Source organism: Panicum virgatum, chromosome 1K, assembly GCF_016808335.1.
Source record: "Panicum virgatum strain AP13 chromosome 1K, P.virgatum_v5, whole genome shotgun sequence".
NCBI classification, from domain to species: domain Eukaryota; kingdom Viridiplantae; phylum Streptophyta; class Magnoliopsida; order Poales; family Poaceae; genus Panicum; species Panicum virgatum.
This window is the reverse complement of record NC_053136.1, coordinates 8,641,786-8,656,311: the sequence shown is the minus strand read 5'-3', so window position 1 is coordinate 8,656,311 and position 14,526 is coordinate 8,641,786. Positions and strand designations below refer to the sequence as shown.

The 14,526-nt window shown below is 46.3% G+C and overlaps 1 long non-coding RNA gene across 1 annotated transcript; it reads left to right on the top strand.

The window, feature by feature from the left end:
• Positions 1–843: 843 nt before the first annotated feature.
• On the top strand, positions 844–2,881 carry LOC120680765. The gene is made up of 3 exons (XR_005677791.1): positions 844–1,065; positions 1,162–1,229; positions 2,574–2,881. It is a non-coding gene; the product is annotated as an uncharacterized LOC120680765 (long non-coding RNA).
• Positions 2,882–14,526: the final 11,645 nt, after the last annotated feature.

Below are 14,526 nucleotides of genomic sequence, written 5' to 3'. Positions count from 1 at the left end.
TATTTTCGAAGCCATAACTCTCTCATCCGAAGCCCAAATCGGACATTTTATATATGCATTTTGATCATCTTGTCGAGATCTACGCAACGGTGAAGTCCTATTTACATTTTGAGAACTTTGACCAAACCGGTCTGACCGGTTGGGGGAACAGGTCTGACCGGTCTTCTCGGAGCTGCCACTTTTGTGTGCGATCATAATCCTCAAAAAATCCCCCATCCATACTTGTAATTCTTTCTATTTCAATCACTAAGATATGCCCTTCTCATTTTTCTTTCCCAGACATCATATACGTATCCGGCTACCCCACTTCCATTTTCTCCAATCTAAATGGCACCACACGGAAACATGCACACGTGAACAAGGCGGGCACGTGTTGTGTCAGCATTTCTAGTGATGTGTAAAGGATTAATGAAGAGAGATGAAATGTGTTCCCGATGATACCCAGTAGTGTACATATGTTGTTTCTTACACGTAGCCTAAGAAACAACAAGAAATTAAAACATGCATGAACCTATTCAAACTTTGAGCTACTTACTTACAAAACACTCTCGGAGACATAAATAAGGAATCTCGACTAAAGGGTCCCCTAAATGATACTAGTATATATTTATTTCTTATGGAAGAAGAAGCAAGAAGAGTACATTTAAGCGATGCATGGCATGCAGGCCATCCGATTTGATTTTAAAGATCGGCTCGGTTATTAGAGAAAGGAAACAGTAGATCAGGAGGAGCGTGCTCGCGCCAGCTTCAAGACAGGTCTCTCCTGATCCAGCCACAGGTCCATATCGTCGATTTCCTGCTGAACGTGTTGCTTGAGTGCGTCGCTGTGTCCCTTCAGGTGGAGTCTATTCATCGCGCGCGTTGCTACGTGATGAACCGTCGCAGAAGCCTTCGGTTCGGTTTGTTGACCCGTGTTTTGGAGGCCCATTTCAGCCCGCGGCCCATTTAGGCTTGGTCTTGTTTTTCCTCTTTCTATCCCCTCCGCCTTCTTTTCCCGATGACAGGTTAGGGTTTCTGTTCTTCCTGGAGGTTCACGCGATTGGGATTTCTCTCTTCATGCCGATGGTTGATTTCGTTCCCGCATCTTCGAAGTACGAATCATTTCCTCTTCTCTCTTCATATCACACTCTAATTCCTCTTCTATTTTCTTTATTTTCACAGCGTACTTGTTTCCAGCTCGTTATCTTCTCATTGTACTTGAACTCAGTTCAATTTGGTCATCTTTGAAGGTTCGATTCATCTTCTCTTTTGCTTTATGTTATCTCTAGTCACCCAATTTCGTGATTCTGATTGATTTAGCCACGAACTTGATTGTAGTTTCAGATTGTAGCTGTGCTCGTCAGATGAGGGGCCTTATTGTTGTATAGGTCCTTTTTAGAAAATAGTCTGATTCCTCTTTCTTTTTTCAGTTCGTGTTTTCGTAGTTATTTATCCTTAAGCTAGATGTCATTTTTAGTCACCTAGTCTGATTCCCCTAATGTATGTATCTGATTATGTTTATTTTCTTTTTTCCCTACCTGTGTCACACTGTTTTCCATTTATCACGTATAGTTTTTTCCTACGAATTTTATCACTATGCTATGTTTAAGAGATACTTACTTTTCTATTATTTTAGATCATACCCTGTATTCAAGAACTAATAGACAAGCATTGCAACTTCTCAAAAAGTGATATTTCTGCTGGTATTGTTGGCAAAGATGAAAAAGCTTATACGGATTTTGTTAATCAGTTTGGTCCAGTTTTTCTGAATCGCTTGTCACTTCTTTCTGATAAGATGGCCCTCCACAATATGTCACTCATTAGTGCTGCTGATTCTGTGAAAAATGGAAATACTAAAATTGTTTCAGGTAGTAAGCAATCTGATTCCTGTTTTCATGCTGAATTTGAGAAAAGTGACAACCCAGAAACAGTTTTTGAACTCTTTGAAAATGGAACAATATGGACATGTTGCTAAACAAGTCAGAATGTTTTCCAAACACTTTTCGATCTGTTTTCCAAAACATATTTGATTGTTTTTGAAACAAACCCATGTATGAACAAATTTGACATGTTCACATTCCAAATTGTTTCGGAATAATTTGATTCGATTGTTTTGGACGAATTTGAAACTTTTTGGAATAATCTGGAATGTTTCTAAACAAATCTAAATGTTTCAGAACAAAACTGAATGTTTCGAAACATTCTGAAAACAAAACAATCTACTAAACAAGTCATAATGTCCCGGAACACTTTTGAAAACATCTAAATATTCGGTAACACTTTGAAATGTTCCCAAAAACAAATCTGAATGTTTCGGCACAAAACTGATATTCAAAACAAATGTAGATATTTTGGAACACCCCGGAACATTTTTTAAACAAGACTAAATGTTTTGGAACATTTTCTTCTGCGACACATTCTTTTTGAAGTTGCTGAAAGTGACATATAGACGCCCCTGCAACAAAGTAAGAAGAGAGCAGCTATCACATTTGATGATGATAATGCATGATTCCAACATGTGGGTACATGCATTATCGTTTTCTTAATTTTTAACATTTTTGGTGGTCTAATTCATAGTGTTTTCTTTGTTGCAGGGGTTTACCATGAATTCTGAAGTCAAGCTTTTATGTTGTGGCACCTCAAGAATGTCAAAGTGACCAGGTTCCATGAGATGATACTTTTTGCAGTTGAAGTAGTTTACATGTCTACAGCTCTGAAAAACTAAGTGTACTGTTTATTACTCTGTTTCGTCATAGAACCTTTTCTTCAGTTCCATCTTTCTTAACATCTGGACTAGAATTCTGAGAACATTTGAATGTGTTCTGTCACTCCATTTGAAAATGTTCCAAAAAAGGTTCCAGTAATCACTTCTGAGAACATTTGAAAATGTTTTGTTACCCCATTTGAAATGTTCCAAAAAAAATTCAAGAATTACCTCTGAGAACATTTGAAAACTTTCTATCACTTCATTTGAAATGTTTCAAAAAAAGGTTTAAAGAATAGCCTCTGAGAACATTTGAAAAAGTTCTATCACTCTATTTCAAATGTTCCAAAAAGGGTTTCAGGTTCTGAAAACATTTGAAAAAGTTCATTCAGTCCATTTGAAATTGTTCCAACAAAAATTTCCAGGAATTAATTCTGAAACTATTTTAAAAAGTTCTACCAGTCCATTTAAAATTGTTCCAAAAAAAGTTCCAAGATTTACTTCTGAGAATATTTTAAAAAGTTCTGTCGGTCCATTTGAAAATGTTCCATAGCTAGAACAACTTTTGGAAAACTTCGGAAAAAGTTTCTTCTAAATTGTTTCTACGTGCTAGAACATTTGAAATTGTTTGAAAAAAGTTAACTGCAGCTGCCCACGACCACGAAGAAGAGCCACCGTCTCAATTTCCTCAGTCTCGATTCTCGATTTGATTCGGCCCATGAAGCATTAGGAGCTGGGTTGACAGTGGAAATGTAGCGGCCCATATTCCACAGGTGGCGCGCGGTGGGGCAAATACCTTCTGCGATAGGATTGCACGACTTCGCATATGCTATGAATAGACAGCCCCTCCCTTCAGCCAAACTTCCTTGAGACTTGTGTTCAACTCGTTCAGCTCAGAAATCTGAAAAGACGCCCCCCTGGAGCAGTGAACCTTGAGCACCTCAATTTTAGTAGGAAGTTCTGCATACTAAATGTTATATGTAACGCGGAGCTGCATTGAATCTCGACGACCCGGGCGGAGAATTCGCCAATCCGGAGTTCACCATCTTGAATCGGTCTGATACGAAGATGATGCAGGGGCACGTTGTATGGAGGTATGAAGCGACGCTGTTGCAATTGCAACTCCTCTGGCTTTAAAATAGTCAGATCAAGCTTGAGTTTTTTCAGATTGTCAAGCTGCTCGACCTAGACTAGCAATTTTTGTACATGCCCATACAGCTTAAGGCTATTTAGGGTCTTCGGTGGCTGGGGGATGTCATCCAAACCATCCAAATTATCATCCTTCTCGAGTTCCACTGATAAAGATTTGAGATGAGCATGACTAGAGATGGCACAACAAAAGTCCTTGAAGTTTCCCTTGTTGATGCGCAATTGGGTAAGCTTCTTGAGCTCCTCGAAGATGGACTTCCCACGTGAACCATTAATATTGACATCACCAAAGGTATGCAAGGCACTCAGCTTTCCGATCTCTACACCGCCATTATCAAGCCCCCCTCTGCACAACTTGGACAGTGTTGGGATCTTAGCTTCTTAGATGCCCAAATAGGGAGCATGAACAGTATGAAAATGGTAATGAAAGTAGGAACTAAATTCTCCAGTAATAGCCAGGAAAATTCCACCCTTTACATTGTGGAGAGAGGGGGCTATTTATACCCCTAGCCTTCGGCCGGGTTTTCCTAAACTGCCCCCTTCCAACTCATTTACAGCTCACTTACAACCGGTTTCAGGGTAAAATTACAAGGTTAGAGGTGTACAACTCCGACCTTCTCATGTATTCAGGTGTACAAACCCGACCTTCTCACGTATTTACGTTTTACACGCACGCTTGCACCAATCGAAGGTTTTCGTTTCCTTTGGGGAGCTCCGGGGGTAACAGCCCTGAAGGTTCCGTCAACGAGCGATCAGCCGTCACCTTCGGCCCCGAAGGCGATCCTTTTACCCGAAGCTCCTAGTCTTCGAGCTTGCGCTTCTGGGCAGCCATTCATCACCTTCGGCCGAATGAAGGCGATATCCTTCGTCACCAAAGGTCTTGGTCTTTGAGCTTGCGCTTTTGGGCAGCCATTCGTCACCTTCGGCCAACCGAAGATGATATCCTTCGTCTCCAAAGGTCCTGGTCTTTGAGCTTGCACTTCCGAGTGACCATCCGACACCTTCGGGTATGCTTGCCTTCCTCTCGGGGCCCTGCAAACGAGTTAGGGAACATTTCCGAGGGTGGGGGCTTGACCCGAAGGCCCAATCCCCAACAGTAGCCCCTCAAGGGCGAGGTCCGAAGCCGACGGTCTGAACCCGCGTTGAAGAAGAAGATTGCGTGTAACCTTCGGGAAGCTCCCGAGGAAAAACGTCTCCCGAACCGTCGGCTGCAACGGTCGGTTTTGGTGGTGTACGTGTCAGGCTCCGATTGCGCCGCTTGGGCGGCCGACTCCTTGATTTTATCGTTGGTACTATTGCTTTCCCTCGCTTATATAAGCGGAGGGGGGTGGGGTAAATCCTGTGCCCTCTCGAGCTTTGCTTACCTTCGGCGCTTTCCATTATAAAGCGCTTCTTTCGAAGGTTCCGCTTTCGTGCGTGATTAAGCTGCTCGTTTTTCTCGGTGTAAGTGGATTAGTGGTTCATGGCTCACACTAAGCAAACAACGAGGTTGATCGAAGGTTCATTTGAACCATTTTTCCTTATTTGCCTTTCTTTTTTTTTGAGTAGATATGGCATTCATTAAGAGGGCGGTTCTTCGTGCAGACTCTGGTCCAGCTCCCGAAGGAGAGACGGGTGCTTCACAGCCGCCTCAGCAGCAGTAGTCCCGCGAGAGCCTTTCGGCGGTGTCCGCGGACGTTTCGGAACTAATGGCTCTGGAGAAACGTAAGACTTTGCTTTTCGAGCCATCTGTCGTTTCTCAGAGCACGATAGACTTCTACGTTTCGAAAGGCTATTTCGCCGAAGGTGTTTGTCGTCCTCCAGGGGCGGAAGTGATTCCTGTACCGGAGATCGGCGAGGTTGTGGTTTTTAAGAATTTTTTTACTGCGGGGCTTAGACTTCCGATGGATCCACTTGTGCCGAAGCTTTTGGAGCCATTCAACGTGAAGCTGCACCACTTCACCCCGAACGGTATTGTTGCTTTGGCCAAGTTTTTGTGGGTGGTGCGGACCTTCGGAGGAGAAGTGTCCATGGATGCCTTTTGTAGGCTTTTTCAGCTGCATTGCCAGCCTCGCATGGTGTATGTAGATGAGGAGGCTGAGCTTAGCGAGGTTCAGAATAGCTGTTGCACCTTCGTTCCTCGGAAGCCGAACAAGAGGGTTGGCCTAGAGAAGGTTATGCTTTCGACGGCTTATAAGAACAAGTGGGAGGCGAACTGGTTGAGATACTGGTTTTACACCAAGATTGGTTTTCCTGATCCCGAAGGTTCTGACGAGGAGAAGTATCTGTTGGCTTCAGACATCGAGATGTTCGAACACGTCTATCAGCCTACCTTCAGCAAGCGTGGGCCGGGCTTCAAAACATGCCTGGAGGCCTTCATGACGGCTTGCCAAATTTGTGGCGGTAGGGATGTGGTGGAGGAGTTTTTGGCTGCGAAGTTTTGGCCTTTGTCTGCTGGCTGGTCTCCGTTGAGGTTCGAGCGCAAGCGTTTTGCTGGCTTGAAGTATGACGTGACGTCTCCGGTTTTTGGGCTTCAGAGACCCGAAGGTTGCAGCGACGAGGTTATGGTGGCTGAGCTGGAGCGGCAGGCTGCGGAGATATTGGGTCCCTGGAACAGGAAGGAGTATGGCTCTTTGGTGGAGGTGTGTGGGGAGAACCTTCGGTTGAACCGGTGTTTGGCTGAGATGGGCGTGGCCTATGAGCCTCGGCCGGTGCCGGCGAACGCCATTCCAAGAATGACGCCACCCGGGAACATTGGTTCGTAGGTTCCCGGGTCGAAGTCTAAAGGTAAGGCTAAGGTGGAGGAGGTGGGGAGTTCCGGGGCTGTTGGCACGCGGGGGCGCGGGCGTGGCCGGAAACCTTTGAGCATGAAAGTTTCTGTTGCGAGAGCTGAGAGAGCCAAGAGGAAGGCACAAGATGTGGAGGTTTCTTCAGGCGACAGCGGTACGCCCTCATTTATGGAAGAGTTCATGGGGACGGTGGGCGGGGAGATTGTAGTTCCCGAAGGGAGGCTTTTTAGATCCCGTTATGATCTTAGCGATGAGTACGGGACCATGCTTTTTGGTTTCGATCGTCGAGTTGAGGTGGCGAGGGCTTTGATTAACCTTTATTGTCCCTCCGAAGGTATAACCAAACGCCGGAGGATTCAGAGTCTCGTCAAGACTGGCCCCAAGCCTTCAGACATTCCGAAGCCGCCGGAGCCTAGGTCCACGGGGCCTGCGGCCAGTGCTCCGGAGGCTCCTGCGCCGGTGATGGTGGCCGCCATGTCTACCCCTTCGGTTGGCGTCGAGGAGGGGGAGGTTTTGGTTGGTGAGACACTGCTCTCTCTTAGGGGCGGGGATATTCCGGGTGGGTCCTCGGCTCCTGCGGACAAAGAGCTGGAGATGCTGGAGGGGTTGAACTTCGACGAACCCGGTAAGCTTCCTTACTTTGTTTTGCGTGAGTGCTTGGTTTGTTTGTGATATGAGGGCCCCTCTTCTTGTTGTCTTTGCAGTTGTTTCCGCATCGATGCAGCAGCTTTTGGCCGTGATGTACGGGCCTGGCATGACTGGTATTCTCCCTCCTGAAAAGGGTAAGTCAGGGCCTGACTGCGTTTATCCTTCGTTCAATTTTTGGTGTCCCCGAAGGTGATTTTGTGTTTGATTCAGAGTTTAATGCAGCCGTGGCAAAAACAACCACCTCTGATGCTGCCTTCATCGTTGTTGATTTGAGCAAGAAGCTTGCCCAGGCCAGCCGTATTTTGATGCAGAAGGCCAAGGTGGATGCGGACCTTCAGGTCAAGAGCGCCACAGAGAGATTGAATCTTGCAGACAAATTGTGGCGTTCTGAGGCGGAGGTTCTCGCTCTGAAGTACGAGAACAAGCAATTAAAGGCCAAATGTTCGAAGCAAGAGGCAACTGCTTCAGATAATGAGAAGGTTCTAGAGAGCCTTCGGAAGACTGTGGAGAGGGATGCGAACGAGAAGGCTTCCCTTAAGGGGAGGATTACAGAATTGGAGAAGGTTCATGCCAAAGTGGGTGAACTCGAGCAAGTCTTCGCTGAGGTCACTTCGCGAGGCGAGGTAGTGTACCAAGAGTACAAGAAGGCCCTTTTTGCTCTCGGAGCAGAGCCTCTGCCCTTGCCTGAGCCGGCCGAGGGTTCTCAGGTTGTCCTTTAGCTTCTGGATTGGTTGCTGTCGGAGTTTGAGGGGCTCGGGGAGGTGATGAGCGTTGCGAACGATAATGCGGTGTTCATCTCCTTCGAGGGGCTTGTAGGGAACCTTCTCCGTGCTGGCACCGTCGACCTCTCTAAGCTTGAAGGGGGCTTTCAGTACGTCCCCTATGAGGGTTTGTCCGAAGAGGTTAGCAAGATACAGGATGTCAAGATGGCATATTTCGATCGTTTCTGGGAACCTTCGAGCAAGGTCGCTGTTCGGACCCTCGCGGCTGCTACGACAGGGGTAATCTTTTCTTTCAGCTTGCTCTTTGTTTTTGGTTTTTTGTTTTCCCGTGGTAAAACTTTGTTGTTTGTGCAGGAATTAAATCTTGACCATCCTTCTGGGGTCGGCGGCATGCCCGAGGCCGGCAGGTCTCCTTCGGGACGTGAAGCGAACAGATCGCCGAGAGCTCAGGTGTAAAGATTAGCTTGTAGGGGTTTGTTTTGAGGGCTTTAGAATTTGTTTGTAAATATTCCCATGCTACAGGACGCGAATAACGCTAGGGTATCGATGAGCTGGGAGGCTTTCAGCCTTGCTCATCCCGGATGCAGCGTTGCAGAATACTTGTGCTGGTCCGGACGTGATTCGTTGTAATCTTTTTTTCTTTCGTTCGGATGTTAACTTCGCGTTGCTTCTCGATGTGTATGTACTCTTGCGATTGCCTTTCCCGGGGCTTCTTATTGCTCATCCTTCGGGCTCCCTCTCTGCGTGCATCCTTCGAGATGCCTTTGTGCGGGCATCCTTTGAGATGACTATTTGAATGCATCCTTAGAGGTGCTGTGTTTTGTGCACCCTTCGAGGTGCCTTGTGATGTGCATCCTTCGAGGTGCTATGTTTTGTGCACCCTTCGAGGTGCCTTGTTGTGGGGTGTGCCAGGGGTCTTAAGAAAATCGTCTCCTTCGGGGTGTTGTGTTTTGTGCATCCTTCGAGGTGCCTTGTTGCGTGTAACATTCGAGGCGACGCTCATTAGGGTTTTGTTTTTTGGAAAAACATCTCCCCCCTTCCTAACGAGTTGTTGCCCGGAGGTAGTTTATGTAGAAAGGTGAGTTCTCTTTTGTGGAACTTTGATAGACTATTTGCTTACCACCGAGGCAACGCGAGGAAATTTCGAATTTTTGAGAAAACGTCTCCCCCCTTTCTTGCGCGCTATTGTCTTGGGGGGGGGGTTTGTTCTTTTAGTTGTGTGGTTCGAGTGATTGATGCCGAGGGGTTTGATGGAAAAATGTCTCCCCCCTTTCTGGTATCCATGTTTCGATCGTTCCGAGTGTATTTTTCTTTTTGTTTTTTGCCGAAGGTTTTTTGATTTGGTTCGTCTTAAAAGTCGAAGCCCCCTTTTTTGCCAAAGGTTATTTGTTTCGGACCTTTTGAAAGGTCGAAGTCCCTTGGCGTTCTTTTTGCACATTTTGTGACTTTAGTGTCGAAGGTTTTTTTGGTTCGGACCTTTAAAAGGTCGAAGCCCCTTGGCGTTCTTTTTGCACATTTTGTGACTTCAGTGCCGAAGGTTTTTTGGTCCTGACCTTTAAAAGGTTGAAGCCCCTTGGCGTTCGTTTTGCACTTATTATGCCTTTTGTGCCGAAGGTTTTTTGGTTCGGACCTTTTTGAAGGTCGAAGCCCCTTGGCATTCGTTTTGCACTTTGTGTGACTTTAATGCCATAGTTTTTTTGGTTCGGACCTTTAAAAGGTCGAAGCCCCTTGGTGTTCGTTTTGCACTTATTGTGCCTTTTGTGCCGAAGGTTTTTTGGTTCGGACCTTTAAAAGGTCGAAGCCCCTTGGCGTTTGTTTTGCACTTATTGTGCCTTTTGTGCCGAAGGTTTTTTGGTTCGGACCTTTAAAAGGTCGAAGCCCCTTGGTGTTCGTTTTTCACTTATTGTGCCTTTTGTGCCGAAGGTTTTTTGGTTCGGACCTTTAAAAGGTCGAAGCCCCTTGGCATTCTTTTTGCACATGTTGTGCCTTTTGTTCCGAAGGTTTTTTGGTTCGGTCTTTTAAAAGGTCGAAGCCCCTTGGCGTTCTTTTTGCACTTGTTGTGCCTTTTGTGCCGAAGGTTTTTTGGTTCGGACCTTTAAAAGGTCAAAGCCCCTTGGCGTTCTTTTTGCACTTGTTGTGCCTTTTGTGCCGAAAGTTTTTTGGTTCGGACCTTTAAAAGGTCGAAGCCCCTTGGCGTTATTTTTGCACTTGTTGTGCCTTTTGTGCCGAAGGTTTTTTGGTTCGGACCTTTAAAAGGTCGAAGCCCCTTGGCGTTCTTTTTGCACTTGTTGTGCCTTTTGTGCCGAAGGTTTTTTGGTTCGGACCTTTAAAAGGTCGAAGCCCCTTGGCGTTCGTTTGGATAAGTATGCAAAGTTTACGGATTCTGTATATTTTGCTAACTTATTGTTTTGTGTAGCATATAGATGCTTGCCGAAGCTTGCCATTTGGGCTGCTTAGGCGAAGGTGACACTTTGTTTGGGGGAAGTTCATTTCATTGAAATGGTTTATAATGGGCCCGCCTCGTCAAAAACCTCACCTCCGGTGTGGAGTTTCCCCCTGTGAGGAAAAGAGTACGACCCTTTTACAAAGTAAAAAGAACTGAAAAAGTCTGCGAAGGTCCGCAATCGCTTATAGTTTCGCGATGCGGCCTTTTCACAATCTTAAATGTAGTACTTTTTAAGGCTGTCCGCATTCCAAGGATGCTGCAGCTCATTGCCTTTGGCGTCAGACATGTGATATGACCCTGGCCTGTTGCTCTTGATTACTAGGAATGGCCCTTCCCACTTGGATTGTAGTTTGCCGAGGATTCGGCATTAGGCTTTCTTTTTAGGACCCAGTCCGACTGTGATGCTCTTTTTTACGACCTTCTTGTCCCTCCACTTCGTGGTTTCTTGTTGATACTTTTCTAGGTTTTCCGAGGCTTGTAGGATGTCCAGCTCCATGAGGTCTTTGTCATCCGAGGGGATGGCCTCAACTTGGTGGGTTACCCTTAGGCTTCGGTTTTTGAGCTCCTCTGGTGTCATTGCTTCGGCATCGTAGAGTAGCCTGAATGGGGTGAACTTGGTTGTTCTTGATTCTGAGGTGTTGTGGGACCAGATGACCTTCGGGAGTTCATCGGCCCATTTGCCCTTTTTCTGATCAAACATGCACTTTTTGATGCTGCTGAAGATGATGTCGTTGGCTCTTTCAACGGCCCCGTTGGATTGCGAGTGGTACACCGAGGCAAAGATTACCTTCGTGCCCACACTATAGCAGAATTCTCTGAAGAGCAGTGAATCGAATTGTTTGCCGTTGTCGACAATGATCTCCCTTGGGACCCCGAACCTGTAGATGATGTTCTGCCAGAAGAATTTTCTGATTGTTTCTGATGTGATGTTGATGAGTGGCTTGGCCTCGATCCACTTTGTGAAGTACTCAACAGCAACTGCTACGTACTTGTAATTGCCCTGAGCTATGGGTAGAGGTCCAACTAGGTCAATTCCCCATCTTTGAAGAGGCCAGATCGGAGGTATCAGCTGAGTTGACTCCGAAGGTTTAGAGGACTTCGGGCCCATCATTTGGCATGCTTGGCATGTTTTCACTAGGTGCTGAGCGTCCTTCAGCGCCGTTGGCTAGAAGAATCCTTGCCTAAAGGTTCTGGAGACAAGTTGTCTGAAGCCAATGTGTGATCCACAAAACCCGGAGTGAATTTCCTTGAGGAGTTCGATTCCTTCGGTTGTCGAGATGCACTTTAACCATGGGCTGGTGACGCCTGACTCGAACAACTCTCCCTCGGAGATGACATAGCCCCTCGCTCTCTGGAACATTTTTTTCTCCTCTTTCTCATTTGGCAGCTCGATGTTTCCCTGAAGGTACTCCATTATAGGTGTTCTCCAATCTTCGGCTGAGATGACTGAAACTTGTTTTTCTTTTTTCGGCTTGACCGAAGGTTCTGTGATTTCTTTGAAAAATACATCCGAGGATAATTGTTCCTTTCTAGATGCTGCTTTTGCCAGTTTGTCAGCTTCGTCATTCAAGTGCCTCGGGATATGGACGATGTCGAAGCCCTTGAAATGCTTCTCCATGGATCTGACGGCATCGAGGTACTCGATTAGTTCTGGTTTTCTTGCCTCTGCGTCTTTTTCGACGTGGTCTCTGACAACCTTCGAATATGTTCTGACTATGAAATTTTGATGGCCAAGGGCTTTCATTTTGCGAAGGTCCAGGAGCAAGGCTTCATACTCGGTGGTGTTGTTGGTTGATGATTCGCGGTTGCAGAAGCTTAGCCGTGCTGTGTATCTTGTTTTTGCTCCCGAAGGAGATTCTATGATTGCAGCAATTCCTGCTCCTTCATTGCACTAGGCTCTGTCGCAGTGCACGGTCCAGGTTTCAGCTGAAGGTTCCTCCTTGAAGATTGGGGATGTCCAGTCGGCAATGAAGTCTGCCAATACTTGTGACTTGATGGTTGTTCTTATCTCGAATTCTATGTAGAACTCAGAGAGTTCTGAAGCCCATTTGGCAATCCTGACAGGCCTCCCTGTTGTTGAACAGGTCATGCAGAGGTTGATCTGTAACTACGATTATCTTGTGAGCTTCGAAGTAGTGTCGAAGCTTCCGAGCAGACATGACTACTGCATATGCAATTTTCTCTAACTCTGAGTACAGGAGTTTCGAGCCAGCAAGAGCTTCGAATACAAAGTAAACTGGTAGCTGCTTCTTCTTTCCCTCGGTTTCTCTCTCGAGCACGAGCGCTGCACTGACAGCAGAGTAGGATGCCGCGATGTATAGGAGCAACACATCCTTCGGGTCAGGTGAGGTCATTTTGACCATGTTCTGTTGATGGTTTTTGAGTGCTTGGAGGGCTTTGCTTTGCTCGGGGCCCCACTCGAATTTGTTTGCATTGCGAAGGACCTTGAAGAATGGTAGGCTTCGGTCAGCAGAGCGAGGGATAAATCTGTTTAGGGCTGCTATCCGCCCTATGAGCTTCTGTACGTCCCTGATGGTCTTGGGCTCCTCCATGTTCCAGAGAGATTTTACTTTGTCAGGATTTGCTTCGATGCCTTTGGTGGACACGAGGCATCCTAGCACCTTTCCTTTATGAACTCCGAAGATGCACTTGCTGGGGTTCAAGGATAGGCTTGCTTTTCTTAGGCTTGCGAAGGTTTCAGCCAGATCTGCCACATGATTGCCTCTTATTGAGCTGGTTACTACAATATCATCAACGTAAGCCAGAACATTTCTTCTGAGTTGGTTCTCCAGGACCACCGAAGACATTCTTGAAAAAGACTGTCCTGCATTTTTCAATCTTTCGGGCATTGTTGGCGCTCCTTAAGTATCCATTTTATCCCCTGTTTAACTTTGATAATGGCATGAATTTAATATCAAAATCACTAACCATCCTAACCTCGGCCCAATTATTGGTCGTTTTCGCGTTTGCACATATATTTTGGAGGTACTTCATTTTTGCAGGATTTTAACCAATTTTGGAGCATGAAATGACAAGGCCCACGATCACGCGATGACACGAAGAAAGACGGAGGCCAAAGCCCGAACAAAGGACCGAAGGCCATGATGATTAGAGGCCCGTTCGTGCACATCCACCCTCCAATGAAGCCCAAAGGACAAAGCCCACAAGATAAGATCAAGATACTTCGGGGATAAGCAAAGCAAAGAGAGATTTAAGGAAGGATTTTCCATCCTATCCTTTTTCTCGAAGAAATCTCGAAGATAACGACGTCTAATGGGGTGCAATCGTGAAAGGCATAAACTCGAGAAGACTCCAGGAGACTTGGGGAGAAAGAAGGATACGAGGCGGCGATGAAATGGGCCAGGCCGGCCAGCCTGGGTCCATTGGGCCGGCCGGCCCAGCCCCTTTTTGAGGCGGTTCGGCCTCCCCTTTGACCTAGGGTTTCCTGAGGCTATTTAAAGACCCCTCCCCAAGGTTCACGCAGAGATCAATTCGGGAGACGACGCCAAGGAGCAGAGAAGATAGACGGACACCTCTCGGAGAGCCGAGGGTCGTGCTAGTTGTCTAGGGTCTTCCCTAGCCGATGTGGGAACCTTGCAAGGAAGACCACGTCGGAGTTCTGGAGCTAGGATCATCAAGATCAAGGTAGGGCCCCGGTTGTGATCTTGTGATGTACAATCATTCATGGTGAAGTTATTTGTGATTCCGAATGTTTAGCGACCATATTCTCTCTTTCGATTTTGTTCTTTTCTTTGGGTTTGCATCATCCTAGATCTATTATCGAGATAGATCGCTTAGCATGATCTTGTAGTCATGGTGGCTAGAGGTTCATGGCGGAACTACCAAAGGGGGTTCGACTTGCTTCAGGGTACTTTCGTCCAAAGGGGGGCATCGTGACAGGGCGTTGCCACTGAGTAGGTGGGGTATCGAGGGATCGGATTGGAGATTTTGAGTTTAAAGATGCTTTTCATTGATATTCACATCTATCTTACTTCACTACATCTAGCTGGAACTACAACATATGCATGATCTATGTGATCTAGATTGGTTATCTCTAACTTTCTCTTGCTACATTTGGTGTTTGTCGTTTTTAGTAGATTAGATTCGTTT